Raw genomic sequence first — 14,564 nt, 5'->3', positions numbered from 1 at the left:
GATCTTACAAACCTAAAAAGATAATGAGTGACTACTATGAATAATTTTTTCTAATAAATGAAGTAACTGTGATGAAAGAAATTCCTGGAAAGACTAAAACTCATTCAAAAAGATCCCTAAAAATCCCTGTTACAGAAAGTGATTTTGACCTTCAAAACCTTCCCACAAAGAAACAAACTCTAGGTTCAGATGTCTTCCTTGATGAATTCTACCAAACATTTAATAAAGAAATACCAAACTTAAAGCGAGCAGAAGAGGACAAAACACCTCCCAGCCCTGACTGGTGTGGCCCAGTGGGTGGGGAGTCGTATGGCAAACTGAAAGGCGCCTCCCAGTCAGGGCACATGCCTGGGTTGTGGGCCAGGTGCCCTGATGGCGGCGTGCGAGAGGCAACCAACAGATGTTTCTCTTCACTCTCCCTCCCTTCCCCTCCCTCTAACAAGAAATAAAATCTTTAAAAACAAATGAACAAAAAAACCTCCCAACTCATTTTATAAGAGCAGACTTACCTTGATACCAAAATCAAAAATGTTTCAAGAAAACTAAATTATACATCAACAACCCTCAAGAACAGAGGCAAAATTCTTAACAAGACATCATTAAATCTATCAACAAAAAAATACACACTATACATCATAGCCAATGCAAGCTTGACTTAATCAATGTGATTCACCATGGAAACATAATAAAGGAGAAAAAACAAACCATGCGATCATCTGAGTAGGCATAGAAAAAGAATTTAACAAAATCCCACATGATAAAAACTCACAAACAATAGAAGGGACTTTCCCAACCAGATAAAAAGTATCTATGGAAAAGCTACATCTAACCTCATGCTTAGTGATAAACTGGCCATTCTCCCCATAAGATGAGGAACTATGCAAGGATGTCCACCTCCCACTCCTACTCAACATTTCACTAAGGCTAATGTAAGAAGGCACTAACAAGAAATAAAAGGCATGTGGACTGGAAAGGAAGAAGTAAAACTGTCTAATCCTGGGTGACATGATTATGTACTTAACTAAGGAATCTACAAAAAAGCCACTAAAATAACAAGTGATTTAATTTAGCACAGTTGCAATTAATTTTTAAAAATCACTCTTTCTATATGCTAGCAATAAAAAATTGAAAAATGAGACATTTACGATGGCATCAAAGATATGAAACATTTAAGGATAAACTGGACAAAGCACACGTGAGTACAGTATTAACAATTGTAGAAAAAAATTAAAAGAGGATCTAAATCAGTGAAGACATACACCATGGCCTGGAATATTTGGCAAGTTTTTTTTGTTTGTTTGTTTGTTTTGCAAAAACTGGCAAGCTGATTCTACAATTTATATGGAAATATAAAGGACTTATCAGAGCCAAAATAATTTTTAAGAAAAATGAAGTCGGGGGATTTACATTACCTGACTTTAAAACTTGCTATAAGGGTAGAGAAATAAAGGAGTGTGGTTATTAACATAAGGGTAGCCTTATTGTATAAATCAATGGAACAGAAGAAAATTCAGAAACAAACTTACACATTTATGGCCTATTGATTTTCAACAAAAGTGCAAGATAATTCAGTGAGGGAAAGCACAGTCTTTTCTAAAGATGGTGCTGGAAAGTGAGTATACACATCGGAAAAAATTAACCTTAACATCATGCACAAAAATAAACTCAAAACGGAGCATAAGACTAAATGTATAAGTGAAACTGACATTTCTAGGGGGGAAAAGAAAAGGAAAATCTTCATGATCCTGTGTAGGTGTATTAGTTCCAAGGGCTGCCATAAATCACCACTGGGTGGCTCAAAACAATTTTTTTCTCTCAGTCTAGAGATGAGAAGTCTGAACGCAAAGTGTCAGCAGAGCCATGCAGCCTTTGGGGCTCTAGGAGGGTCCTCCCACACCTCCTCCAGCTCCCGGGGGCTCTGGCGTCCCTTGGCTTGCGGCAGCATGGCGCCAGTCTCTGCCTCCATCTTTACAGAGGCTCCTCCCCTGTGTGCATCATCGGGCGTCCTCTCCTCTCTTTGTAAGGACAGTAGTCATGGGACTTGGGGACTACTCTAATCTGGTATGACCTTACTTTAGTTATCTCTGCAAATACCTATTTCCAAATGAGGTGACATTCTGGGTGGACATGAATTTTGGGGGAACACTAGTCAACCCAGTAGACATAGTTGATAAAGTGAACTCTTAAAAACAAACACTTCTCTTTGAAAGCATAGTTTTAAAAAAAGGCAAGCTGCACATGGGGTGAAAATACTCACAATAAATACCTGACCAATGACTTGAATCCAGAATCTTACATCTTAGACAACTAGCCCATTAGAAAACGGGCAAATGATCCGAACAGGCACACTGGGGAAATGCAAATGAAAACCACAATTAGATACCGCTGCACTTCCACCAAAACAGCTAGAATTTAAGACTGACAATGCGCGTGTTGCCAAAGAAACAGAACGAGACCTCTCACAGTTTAACAGTTTGGAGGTTTCTTACCATGTTAAACATCCCAATTACTATTTAATCCAGTAATCCTACTCCTAGGTTTTTACTCAAGAGAAATGAAAACATGTCCACAGAAAGACTTGTCCACAAATGTGTGTAGCAGCCTTGCTCACCATGGGAAAATAGTCCATGCATCCAGCAATAGGAGGGGGGATAAACACGTGGTAGTGTGTCTACATACAATGGAATACTTCTCAGCAATAAAGGAACGAACTACTGATATATGCTGCACAGGGATAAATCTCGAAAACATGCTGGGCGAACAGAACCTGACACAAATGAACACAGACTGTGATCCCAATCACATGGAATTCTGAAACAGCAAAACAAATGCATGTGCCAGACAGACCGTCAGTAGAAACGGGGCCCACGCTGGGGCGCAGGGCACCAGGGAACTTCTTGTAGAGACGAAGATGTTCTCTGTTTGGACTCGGGGGGTGGTTCAATAAGTGTATGCCTTCTTCAAAATTCAAACTATACATTGAAAATGAGTGTATTTCGTTAAAATTTTAAAGGATGTACATCTCACAGTATTGGATATAAAATTAAAAACCTGGAATTAATTTAAATATCCAACAATAAGAAATTGGCTACATAAATTACAACACAATTTCCAACAAAAGATGGCTTTTTGAATAAAAGAAATTCTACTCCCTCTCATAACACCACTGAAATAGCAGTAAAATGAGTTTGCAACTTACTCTAAAATGAACAAGCAAATCTTGTTTGTCACATTTGGGGACCATTAGGTAACCAAGTCACTGTTTTTAAACTGGTAAATACACGGAAAGGATCAAGCATTTTTCCTGCCTTTTCTACACAAACTGTACCTTAGGTGACAAAATAGTAGAGGGGGTGTTTACTTTTATAGAATTACTCTGAGTGAATAACGAATAGTAATACTGAAACCCATTTCGCAACCCTGATGTACTAATTAATGGAGGCAGACAATGATCAACAGCTGCTAATATCCAAGGGAGAGATGGAAGGACATATCACCACCTACGAACCTGATCAGACTGTACGTTCAACTATTACCTACAAAAAAACAGGCATGAAAGAACATGTTAAATAGCCCTACAGGATGCAGGAAGCAAAATCCAGAGGGTGGTAAGGTCTACAGGACAAACAACAGTTCTTCAGTAAATCATATCAACACATGAGATTAAATGAGACTTAAGATATATCAACTAAATACAATAGGTGGAACTTACTTTGAATTCATTAGAACAAAGAATTACATTTGTAAATGGCAACTGGAAATTTGAACACTGGAAATTTGAGGATAGTAAGGAATTACTAATTTGGAGCACGATAATGGTGTTTTATTGTGATGGATGAACTGTGTGTCCCCATAAGTCATATGTCAAAGCCCTAAGACAGGATTGGTGACCTTATAAGAGGAGATTTGGATACACACAAGAGACAGCAGGGATGGGTGCAGCCGAAGGAGAGGTTCAGTGAGGGCACAGCAAGAAGGCACCCATCTGCAAACCAGGGGAGACCTCCAGGGAGACCAAACCTGTCGAGACCTAGCTTTGGCCTTCTAGCCTCCAGAATTATGAGAAGTAGATTTCTGTTGTTTAACCAGTCTGTAGTATTTTGTTATGGCAGCCCTAACAAAGTAATACATTTAAAAAATTATTAAAAAATACATCGTGCAACATTTACAGATGAGACATGTTCTCAGAACTTTGCTTCGCAGTAGTTCAGTATGTACACCTGGTGGGGAATGAAGGGGGTGTAGACAGGGCAGGACAGACCACAGGTTAATGGCTATTGAATTTGAAAAAAACAAAAACCAACCACCCCCCCCCCCCCAACAAAACCTAGGGGTTGGAAAAACGAATAGAGGAATGGTAAATAACTTGGTTTGTTACTACACAAACCATGGTCCACAGAACAGGAACATTAGCGCCACCTAGGAGCTTGGTATAAATATAGTTACAGAACCTCAGGTTCCAACATGGACCTACTGGATCAATTTGTATTTTTAAGCCCCAGCTGGTGTGGCTCAGTGGACTGAGCACCAGCCTGTAAACCAAGGGGCTGCTGGTTCGATTCCTGGACAGGGCACATGCCTGGGTTGTGGGCCAGGTCCCCCAGTGGGGGGTGTGCAGGAGACAACTACACATTGATGTTTCTCTTTCTCCCTCCCTTCCCCTTTCTCTAGAAATGAAAAAATAAAATCTTTTAAACAAATTTGCATTTTTAATAAAATCTTCAGGTGAATAATATATAGTGATAATAGAAACAAAAGCCCGAAGTGGAGAAAGCACGGTGCCAACCTAAGGAATTGCTGGCCCAGGTAACTGAAAAGGGATGCAAAGATGGAGCTAAAAGCAGGAGTCGCTGCAAATGAAGTCAATAGATCCTAGACGCAGTGCAAGAGGTGACTGCCTCTCCCCAAGTATGGCCTAAGAATGGAGGTTTTCTTGTCCAGCCAGGGGAAAACAGGGTCTAAGGGCTGTGGGAAGATTTGAGGATGGACGGGGACTGTACTGAGAACAGGGAGTCTGAGTAAAATACACAAAAGTTGGACTTCTCCAGCCTTCTTTTCTCCTCTTGGATTTCAGGAATACCGTTATCACAAAACATAAAGATGCAAAAATCCTTGTCTAGTGATCATCCCAGGTATAAATATCTAAAGATACTGACACTGAATCTTCCCTAAGAAGACATCCTAGATAATATCCTACCCACAAATATGACTAGACATGCAAAGATGCCCAGACATTCAAAGAAAGTCTCTACTATGAAAAGGCAAACCCACAAGCAGAAAAATAACTTGGAGGAAAGAGACACAATGCTAGGAGAAAAGTTTATTTAGAAACTTATTATTTTCAGGGAGAAAATACTGCCCCCATAAAGCAGGAAAAGGAGGCTATTTAAAATAACAACAGAAAACAAGAAAGTACTCTTGGGGAATAAAAATATGATGGTAAAATGAATAGAAAAGTGAGGAGATAAAGTTCAGGATATTCCCCAGAAAACACAGAACAAGATACAGAAAAGGATAAGAAACTAGAAAACCAATCCAGCAGGTGCAAAATCCGAGTAAAGTGGGGGGGAGGGTAGAGAGAGGAGAGAGAGAGAGAGGGAGGGAGGAGAGAGAGGGAGAGAACGAGAACACACAAACTGAAGGGGAAGAAACCAAAGAAGAAAAGGCTGTAAATTCTCTAGAACTGAAGGTTTTCAAGAGTGAGAGAGTCCACCAGGGGCCACCTTCATGGAAGAAAACACCCAGAAATTTCAAAAACAGTGATAAGGATGACCAGTTTCCCAAGAGAAAAAACAAACAAACAAAATAAAAACATTTCATACAAAGAATTAAGAGATGGAATGGATATATCGAAAATGGGTAAATTAAGGGAAAGAATAAAGCATTTACCCCGCCTTGTTTGAAACGTCCCACTGGTGGAGGAGGGGAAGTACCTCTCCAACAAGTGTTCTACTTAGAAGTGAAAAATAGATTGCAGACTAGATAGAACTCCACCATTCTGCAACCAGCTCCTCTCCTCCAACCCCCCACCCGTGAATGACCAGATGCAGACATTAAGCACCTACTGCTATAAATCATCACACAAGAAGAGAAACCAGACACTTTGTCGACCTAGAGACCAAACCTGAGTCTGATCAAATCTTTGGAGCCAGCCACCAATTTGCAAGAAATACATGGGACACAAAACTGAAAACAATCCAGATTTCTAGGAACAAGTGAATGGACAACAAAACTTCGATATATCCCTGCAATGGAGTACTCCTCCACAACAAACTCCTCCACGACAAAAAGGAACTGTCAACACATGCAACAACACAGGCGAATCTCAACATTACGCTGATTGAAAGAGACATTATTCCATTTACATAAAACGTTATGTAATCCAAACTCACCTATAATTACAGAAGCAGGTGGTTAGCTGTGGAGGGGGTAGGGAGGGGTAGGAGGGAGAAATTACAAGGGGGATAAGGAGCCTCAGGGGGTGAGAGACGCAGGCAGGATCCTGAAAGGGGGGGGTGCTTCCATGGGCGTAGATAAATGGCAGAAAGGGTCACACTGCACACACTAAACATGTGCAGTTTCCTCTAGTCAATTAGATGGCAATAAAGTTAATTTTTAAAGAGGAAAGGAATACAGAGGACACAGGGACACACTGAGCTGCGTCGTGAGTGTGCAATCAGCAGCAGCCAGACGGCAGGAAACTCTAAAGCGACCTGTAGAGGAAAAGAGACTTTAAAAGACATCTTAAATAATTTTTTAAAGGGTAAGCCTAAACTGAAGTCTCCAGTGATACACGTGTGGGTGCTAAAACTATTTTTTAGAAATGCAAGAAAGTGATCATCAGTCCTGTTACCACGGGGAAGCAGGGGTCGGATTGGGAGAGGCCACGTGGAAGGGATTACGGAGCAGAGCTGTAGCTCTCACCTGAGAGATGGTCACAAAAGTGTTCACCTTACGACGTCCTTAAGTTACATCCATTTTTATGTATGGCTTTCTGTGTTTTATTTTTCAATAAAAAGATATAAAAAAGATTCAGAATGCGGTCAGGTCCCTCAGCAACATGTAACTAAAGATATTTTTAACCATAAATACCTTTGGATTGGTAAGTTCAAACAAATCACACCACTTTCTGGCACAAAAACCATGAGCAAAATCAATAGAAAACAAACTGGAAAAAAATGACAAAATATTAATCTCCCTAATGTATAAAGAACTCTTGGATTTCAAACAGGAAAAATAATGAAATAGTAAGATAAGCAAAGCACATGAAGAGACAATTCACAAAAGGAAAAAAAATTTTAAAACCAGGAATTTAAACTGTACTGTGTGCCTCTTAAAGAGCCAGGGTGGTGCGTGCTGTCGCTGCCCAGCGCCTGCAGGATGGTGGGCCCCAGGGGCAGGCGCGGTGGTCCACACAGCCGGCCTCGCCTGCTCCCAGTTTTGTCTCCCATCTTAACCAGCGGCCCCTCGCTCAGGATTTAAATGCCGCCCCTGGAGATTTTAGAGGTAATGACGAAAGCCTCGAAGAAGGAGGTCATTTCGGGCCCTAGACCAGTGTTCCAGGCTGGCCTGTGACTTTCCGTGCGGCAACAGCACAGCACAGGCAGCAGCTGACATCCCATTGGCCGGCAGCAGGTCCCTGATGTCAGGGCAGCCCTCCCAGGTGAACTCAAAGCCCACATTCCCCAGGATATGAGGCAACGGTTTCCCCCGAGCTGGGTTGCACGGCACAGAGGTCTCGCCCATCAGCACCACAGCCTTCCTAGGAGGGACATGCAGGTCTGCTGCCTCTGCCTGGGGCCCACATTGTCTGCTCCCACAATGAAGCATTTTGGATAATCACCCAGAAGCTGGATGATCTCAAGGAAGTAGTTGGGCTTCCACGTCCCAGTCTCCCCGGGGCATCACAGCGGGGTATCAGGGATTGCCATGCAGTGTTTAAAAACGATGTCACTCTCACGAGTTCAAGTAGTGAGAGTAACACACTGACATTTTTAAAGACTCTAGGCTAGTCTTCTTGTCTTATTGCACAATCTGGATCTGTCCATCTAACTGTTGCCTCTGTATTGGGTATACATTTTCCCCAAGAACACGATCTGAATTATGTGTCCCATGTGTCAGGGTGTCTCATTACTGGTCATGTGATGTTAGATCACCAAATTAAGGAGCGATCTGCCCTATATCTCTATTGTATGGGCACCTTTTCCCTTTAGTAATCGAATAGGTACCGGTAATCTCCAGGGTAATACTTTCAGACTGTTAGACTGCTGGTCTGCAATCAGGTTGCACGAATAGGCTAGCACCCATTCATCCTCCTTGCCTGAATCGGTTACCATCTCGGAAGTTACAACAGTGGTTTTCTAATTCTATGGTTCCTTCTGCTTTTACAAGCTGGCGACTTTTTCCCCCTAGAAATGTATTATGGATTCAAGGACTTATTTTTATTCAGTGTGTTTATGATCACATGATCACTGACATGCTTATTCTTTTGAATGCCTAAATTTTTCCAAGCTCTTCCTTAGGAGTTCCTTCAGGCTGTCTCCTGGGTCCTCCCAACACATTCCAGTCTTTATACGCTTGTTTCCAGAGCCACTGGTGACCTGATACACCAATCCCAGGCTGTTACAGGAGAGAAGTAAACTTGTACTGGATTTGAGGCATTACACTTTTGGTCTATTTTCACCACGTTTTAGCCCATCCTACTTAATACAATACTTCTAATTGGTCTTTTTTCACAGATCTCCCCTCTTGCTGCTGCATCTGTCCCTGATGCTATCACAAAATTCTTGTCCACTGTAAGCCTCCACCGTGTCTTTTGCCTGCTCTCAGCCTCATATAAGCATTCTTAACCAGACCGCTGACTTTCGGGATGTGGTGCATATATGCTCCCGTTACACTACCGATGGCTCCACTCCCTGAGGTTCACCAGGGCCCAGGGGCTCTTCCCGCCAGGAACAGGCGCACAGCCAGTCATTCTCCATCCTGAGCTTCCTACTTACAAAATCAATTAGCCTTCATTTGACTTTGCCCAATTTCTAAGTGCCACATTTATCCAGTTATTTTGACTCCTGTTCTAGTATCTGTGGCACACAAACATATACACAGTACGTCACTGGTGGTGGAATAAAACTGACTAAATAGGACTGGGTCCCAGACTGACCTCTGAGCGGCTGATGGAAAAGTGCGGTCCCACACCATCATACCCTTGATAATGCCCCTGTGTGACCTTCCATCCTCTAACTATGGGATGGTCCAAGCTAAACTATGTTTCCCTGGGCTGCTGATATTTTATCTTAATTAAATCAGTGGCATGAGAAAGTCAAGATATATGTGCCCTGCTTCCTCCAGATCCTTGCAACATTCTGGAAAAAATCAGATTACACTGATATGACTCCCTTTCCCATATAGCTACCATTAATTTTTACCCAATGCCCTATATTTGCTTGCAAATCAATATTCTGGTGATGTATATTTTCATATAGCCTTCCCTCACAATGTAACTGTATCTTCTTATTTACTGAAAATTTTACATATACAGTCACTTCATAATTTTGGTAGGAGCAGATAATTAATACAAGTACAATGTTCAGAAATAAGAGGAACGGCAACACGTACCTTGTGCTAATCATTCAGTTTTGCTACCAAATTTTAAGACATCTATAAGTAGGAATACAACGTCTGTCTGGAAAAAGTCCAGCCATTGTTATATAACAAGAACAGTTTGCACTGCATCAGTGTAACCTGACAGCCAAGAAGGGTGAACCGGAATGTGCATGTGTGAACAATGACGACTTCACTGTATTAGTCAGTGAGGGCGGTAGATGCCACTGAGTGATGAGCATGTATACTGTGTGGCTGTCACATTGAAAATGACTCAGCGAGTACAGCAATGAATGTGCATCAAGCTTTGTGTTAAGCCTGAACATTCCTCCATGGAATCTAATGATTCAGAAGGCTTTTGGGGACGATGCAATGAGTTCAGGGCAAATAAAAGTGTGTCACAAACGCTTCAAAGATGGTCAAGAATCTGTTGAAAGTGACCCATGTTCTGGAAGGCCTGCAACAAGCAGAACACCTGAGAATGTTGAACATGTACGGGCTGCAATCAACAGAGTTCAACAACTGACAGTGAGAGAACTAGAAGCTGATCTGGGGATTCTAAAATCTACTGTGCCTGAGATTTTGACGCAGGATCTTGGCATGAAACACGTCATGGCAAAATTCATTCCGCAGCTTCTGCTACCAGAGCAGAAGGAACATTGTGCTGCAGTTACTATTGACTTGATTCAAACCACTACCAATGAACCAGATTTCCTCCAGAAGCTCGTAACTGGAGATGAATCATAGGTCTATGGCTGTGATCTGGAAACAAAGGCCCAGTTGACCTAAAGGAAGTTGCCTGGTTTTCTAAATCTGGAGAGGGGACAGCAAAGTCACAAGATCAAGACCATGTGAACTGTGTTTTTTGACTGGGAAGGTGTACACTGCTCCAGGCCAAACAATTAATAAGAGTACTACCATGTTCTTCATTGGTTGAGAGATATAATATGATGAAAATAGCTGCAGCTATGGACAACTAGTGATTGGCAGCTTCATCACAACAATGTGCCCGCTCATGTGGAGTTTTTGGCAAAACATGAAATCACCCATGTGACTCAGTCCCCCTAGAGCCCAGATTTGGCACCCTGCGACTTCTGGCTTTTCCCAAAACTAAAATCACCTTTGAAAGGGAAGAGGTTTCAGACCATCAGGAAAATATGACAGGGCAGCTGATGGCAATTCCAGCAAAGGGTTTTGCAGAGTGTTTTGACCAGTGGAAGAGAAGCTGGGAGAACTGTGTGAGGTCCCAAGGTGCCAACTTTGAAGGGGACTGAGGTATCACTGTCCTACGTACAATGTTTCTTATGTCTTCTTCAATAAACGTCTCTATTTTTGACAGTACATGGCTGGATACTTCCTGGACAGACCCCACATACCTAAAGGAGTCAATAAATATGTGAAAGGGCTTCATAAGAAGATTAGTTAAAGGGTTAGAGGAATGGGGATTGTTTAAAAGTAGGATGTGTTAGTTTGGGAGCTAGTGTTTGCACCATCAGAAACATCCAAATATGTATGATTAGCAAACATGCTTATAAAGGAGGTTTAGTCAAAGGGCATTTGAACTAGAGAGTGCTTCCTAGTTCTCAATGATTATCAACTTTAATCTTGCATTCAAGCAAAGGAAGGGGTTTAAGCATGCGGTGACCTAGAAAGTACCAATCAGAAATCTGCTCAAAGTTCCTGAGACCTCACTTGCTGTCCCAAGCTGCTGCACACGGCTCCTGGAATGACCCAACGACCAGAGAGGCCGGCACTGCTCAAGTTCAGGTGCTGGTTGTTTCCAAAGCCATGGCTCTGTTTGTCATTCTGAGAAACTGACCCAGGCCCATCGCCAGAAGGAAATCCTTTTCTAACCACCACACAGTCTGGAAGAGCCTACCCACTGAACCCAGACCTAGCTCTCCCGTCTGTCTCTGACATCATCATCCCAGACCTATGCCAGTGGACCCTGCTCCTGCAAACACTTCTGAGAAAAACTAAAAAGGACCTAAAGAAGATTAATATTGCTAAGATGTCAATACTCCCCAGATTGACAGATTCAGTGTATTTCTGATCAAAATCCAACCTGGCTTTTTTTGTAGAAATTGACACGCTGATTCTAAAATGTATATGGAAATGCAAAGCGCTATGATAGTCAAATGATTCTGAAAGAGAACAAAGTTGGAGGGCTTACATTACCTGATTTAAGATTAATAAACTATGGAATTAAAAAGAGTGTGGTACTGGCTTAAGACCAAAGAGAACCGAGGAGAGTGTTCCAATGGTCCACTTGATTTCCAAGAGTACCAATACAATTCAGTAAGGTTTTCACTAAATGGTGTTGTATCAACTGGATACCTATATAAAACAGAAGGATCTCAGGTCCTGGCTGTGTGGCTCAGTGTACTGAGTACTGGCCTGTGCCCCGAAAAATCACTGGTTCAATACCTAGTCAGGGAACAGCCTGGGTTGTGGGCCAGATCTCCAGTTGGGGGCATGCGAAAGGCAACATATCGATGTATCTCTTGCACATCAATGTTTATCTCCCTCCCTCCTCCTCTCCCTAAATTAAATAAATAAAATCTTTTAAAAAATGACATTAAAAATAAAAAAGAAGGAACTCAATCCCACCTCACACCATACACACAAATTAATTCAGGATGGATCACAGGCCTAAACATAAAAGTTAAGAATCTAAAGCTTCCTATAAGGAAAACAAAGGAGGGTATTTTGCAACCTTGGCGTAGGTAAAGAATTCTTAAACAAAACACAAAAGCACCAACCATAAAAGAAAAAAATTGGATGAAGTGGACTTCTTAAACTCTTCTGCTCATAACAAAATGAAAAGGCAAGAAACACACTGGGACAAATATTCACAACACATACAAGGTCTTACCAGAAGGTGTCTAGTCATGTACTATGAAAAAGAGAGACATTTATTGAAGAAGATACAAGAAACATTGTCCCCAGGACAATGATGCCTCAGTCCCCTTCAAAGTAGGCACCTTGGGACCTCACACAGTTCTCCCAATCACCATCAGATTTCCCATTGTATTCTCCTGAATCTCTTGGATGGTCTGAAGTCTCTTCCCTTTCAAAAGTAGTTTTGGGAAAAGCCAGAAGTTGCAGGACGCCAAATCTGGGCTGTAGGGGGAATGAGTCACTTGGGTGATTTGATGTTTCACCAAAAAAACCCTGCATGAGACGTGATGCATGAGCGAGTGTGTTGTGATGATGAAGCTACCAATCACCAGCTGCCCATAGCTGCAGCCTTCTCAATCATCTGAGTAGTTTTCGCAGAGGTATGTTCAAGTTTAACACAAAACTTGATGCAGATTCATCGCTCTACTCACTCAATTATTTTGAATGCAACAGCCACACAGTACACATGCTCACTCAATGGTGTAAAATGCCCCCACTGAGGAGAACGGTGAAGTCATCATTATTCACACATGCGCATTCCAGTCTACTCTCCTTGGCTGCCAGGTTACATCCATGTCATGCAAACTGTTCTCATTATATTAACAATGGCTGGACTTTCTACAGACAGACCTCATAGTGAACAAAGACAACTCAAAATAAAAAAAAAGGGCAAAATATTTGAAAAGACACTTTGAAAAGATAATGTACCAATGGTCACTGGCACATGAAAACGTGCTTAACATTATCAATCAGGAAAAAACTAATTAAAAGTACAATGACATACAATTTCACATCCGTCAGAATGGCTATAATTAAAAAGACCAATACCAACTACTAGAAAGGGTGTAAGAATGTAGAATGGTACAATCTTTGGAAAACAGTTCGTCACTTAAACATATACCTACCCTATGATCCAGTACTTCCATTCCCAGGTATTTTACCCAGGAGAAATTAAAACACATGTTCCCAAAAAGACTTGTATGGCAACACCAAATGCAGACAAGGATGGAGAGTAACAGGAACACTCACTGCTAGTGGGAATATAAAATAGTACAGCCACTTTGGAAGACAGTGTGGCAGTTTCTTACAAGATTAAACATATTCTTACCATACAATCTAGCAACTATGCTCCCTGGTAGAGTTGAAAACTATGTCTACACAGAAATCTGTACACAAATGTTTATAGCAGCATTATTCATAATTGCCAAAAGCTGGGAGCAACCAAATGTCCTTCAGGAAGTGACTAAACTGTGATTATCCAGCACTTAAAAAAAAAAAAAGGGCCCTGACTGGTGTGGCTCAGTGGGTTGGGCGTCATCCGGTGGACTGACAGGTCACTGGTTGGATTCCAGGTCAGGACACCTGCCTGGGTTGCAGGCCAGCTTCCTGGTCAGGGCGTGTGAGATGCAGCCGACTGATGTTTCTCTCCCTCTCTTTCTCCCTCCCTCTCTCTCTAAAAATAAATAAATAAATAATCTTAAAAAAAAGGTATCAAGCCATGAAAAGACATGGAAGAACCTAAATGTGTATTACTAAGTGAAAGAAGTCAATCTGAAAAAGCTACCTACTGTCTGATTCCAACTACGTGACACTCTGGAAAGGCAAAATGAGGAAGACAGTAAAAAGACCAGTGGTTGTCAGGGACTGGAGGGCAGGATGAACGGGCAGAGCACAAAAGATTTTTAGTGTCACTCTACAGGAGCAGAACTCTAGACAGCAGACGCCGGTGGCTGGCAACCTGCCAACAATGTTGTGGACGGGTATGGTGGGAGGGGTTTGAGGTGCGTGATGAATAGGCAGAACACAGCGGATTTTTAGGGCAGTGAAAATACAGGGTCCAGCAGAAGTAAGGCCTGCTTGAGTAAGGTCAGTAGGGTAATAATATGGGTGTAATAATTTATAGTTTTAATTTGAACATTTCAACTAAAATGTCATATGGTGTACTTGAGTGTGATATTGTTGTTAGAGAATTACATACTTCTGATTTTGTAATAAAAAGGGGCGTTATTTGTGCCAGACCCTGTATTCTGTACAATACTGTAATGATGGATACATGTCCTTAT

General features: G+C 41.7%; 1 protein-coding gene across 14 annotated transcripts in view; it reads right to left on the bottom strand.

Annotated features, from left to right (window-relative positions):
- GPR160 (G protein-coupled receptor 160) overlaps positions 1-14,564 on the bottom strand; it is a 37,509-nt gene that overhangs the window by 8,440 nt on the left and 14,505 nt on the right. The window contains exon 1 of one of the 14 annotated variants that reach the window (XM_045197892.2): positions 6,393-6,417. The exons of 12 other annotated variants lie outside the window; for them this stretch is intronic. The gene's annotated coding sequence lies outside the window, so the exon portion shown is untranslated. Of the gene's footprint in view, positions 1-2,257; positions 2,349-6,392; positions 6,418-14,564 lie in introns of those variants that run through there. One more of the 14 variants, XM_024563444.3, reaches the window with a different exon arrangement.

This window comes from Desmodus rotundus, chromosome 2 (genome assembly GCF_022682495.2).
Source record: "Desmodus rotundus isolate HL8 chromosome 2, HLdesRot8A.1, whole genome shotgun sequence".
NCBI classification, from domain to species: Eukaryota; Metazoa; Chordata; class Mammalia; order Chiroptera; family Phyllostomidae; genus Desmodus; species Desmodus rotundus.
This window is presented reverse-complemented; position numbering and strand designations above follow the sequence as displayed.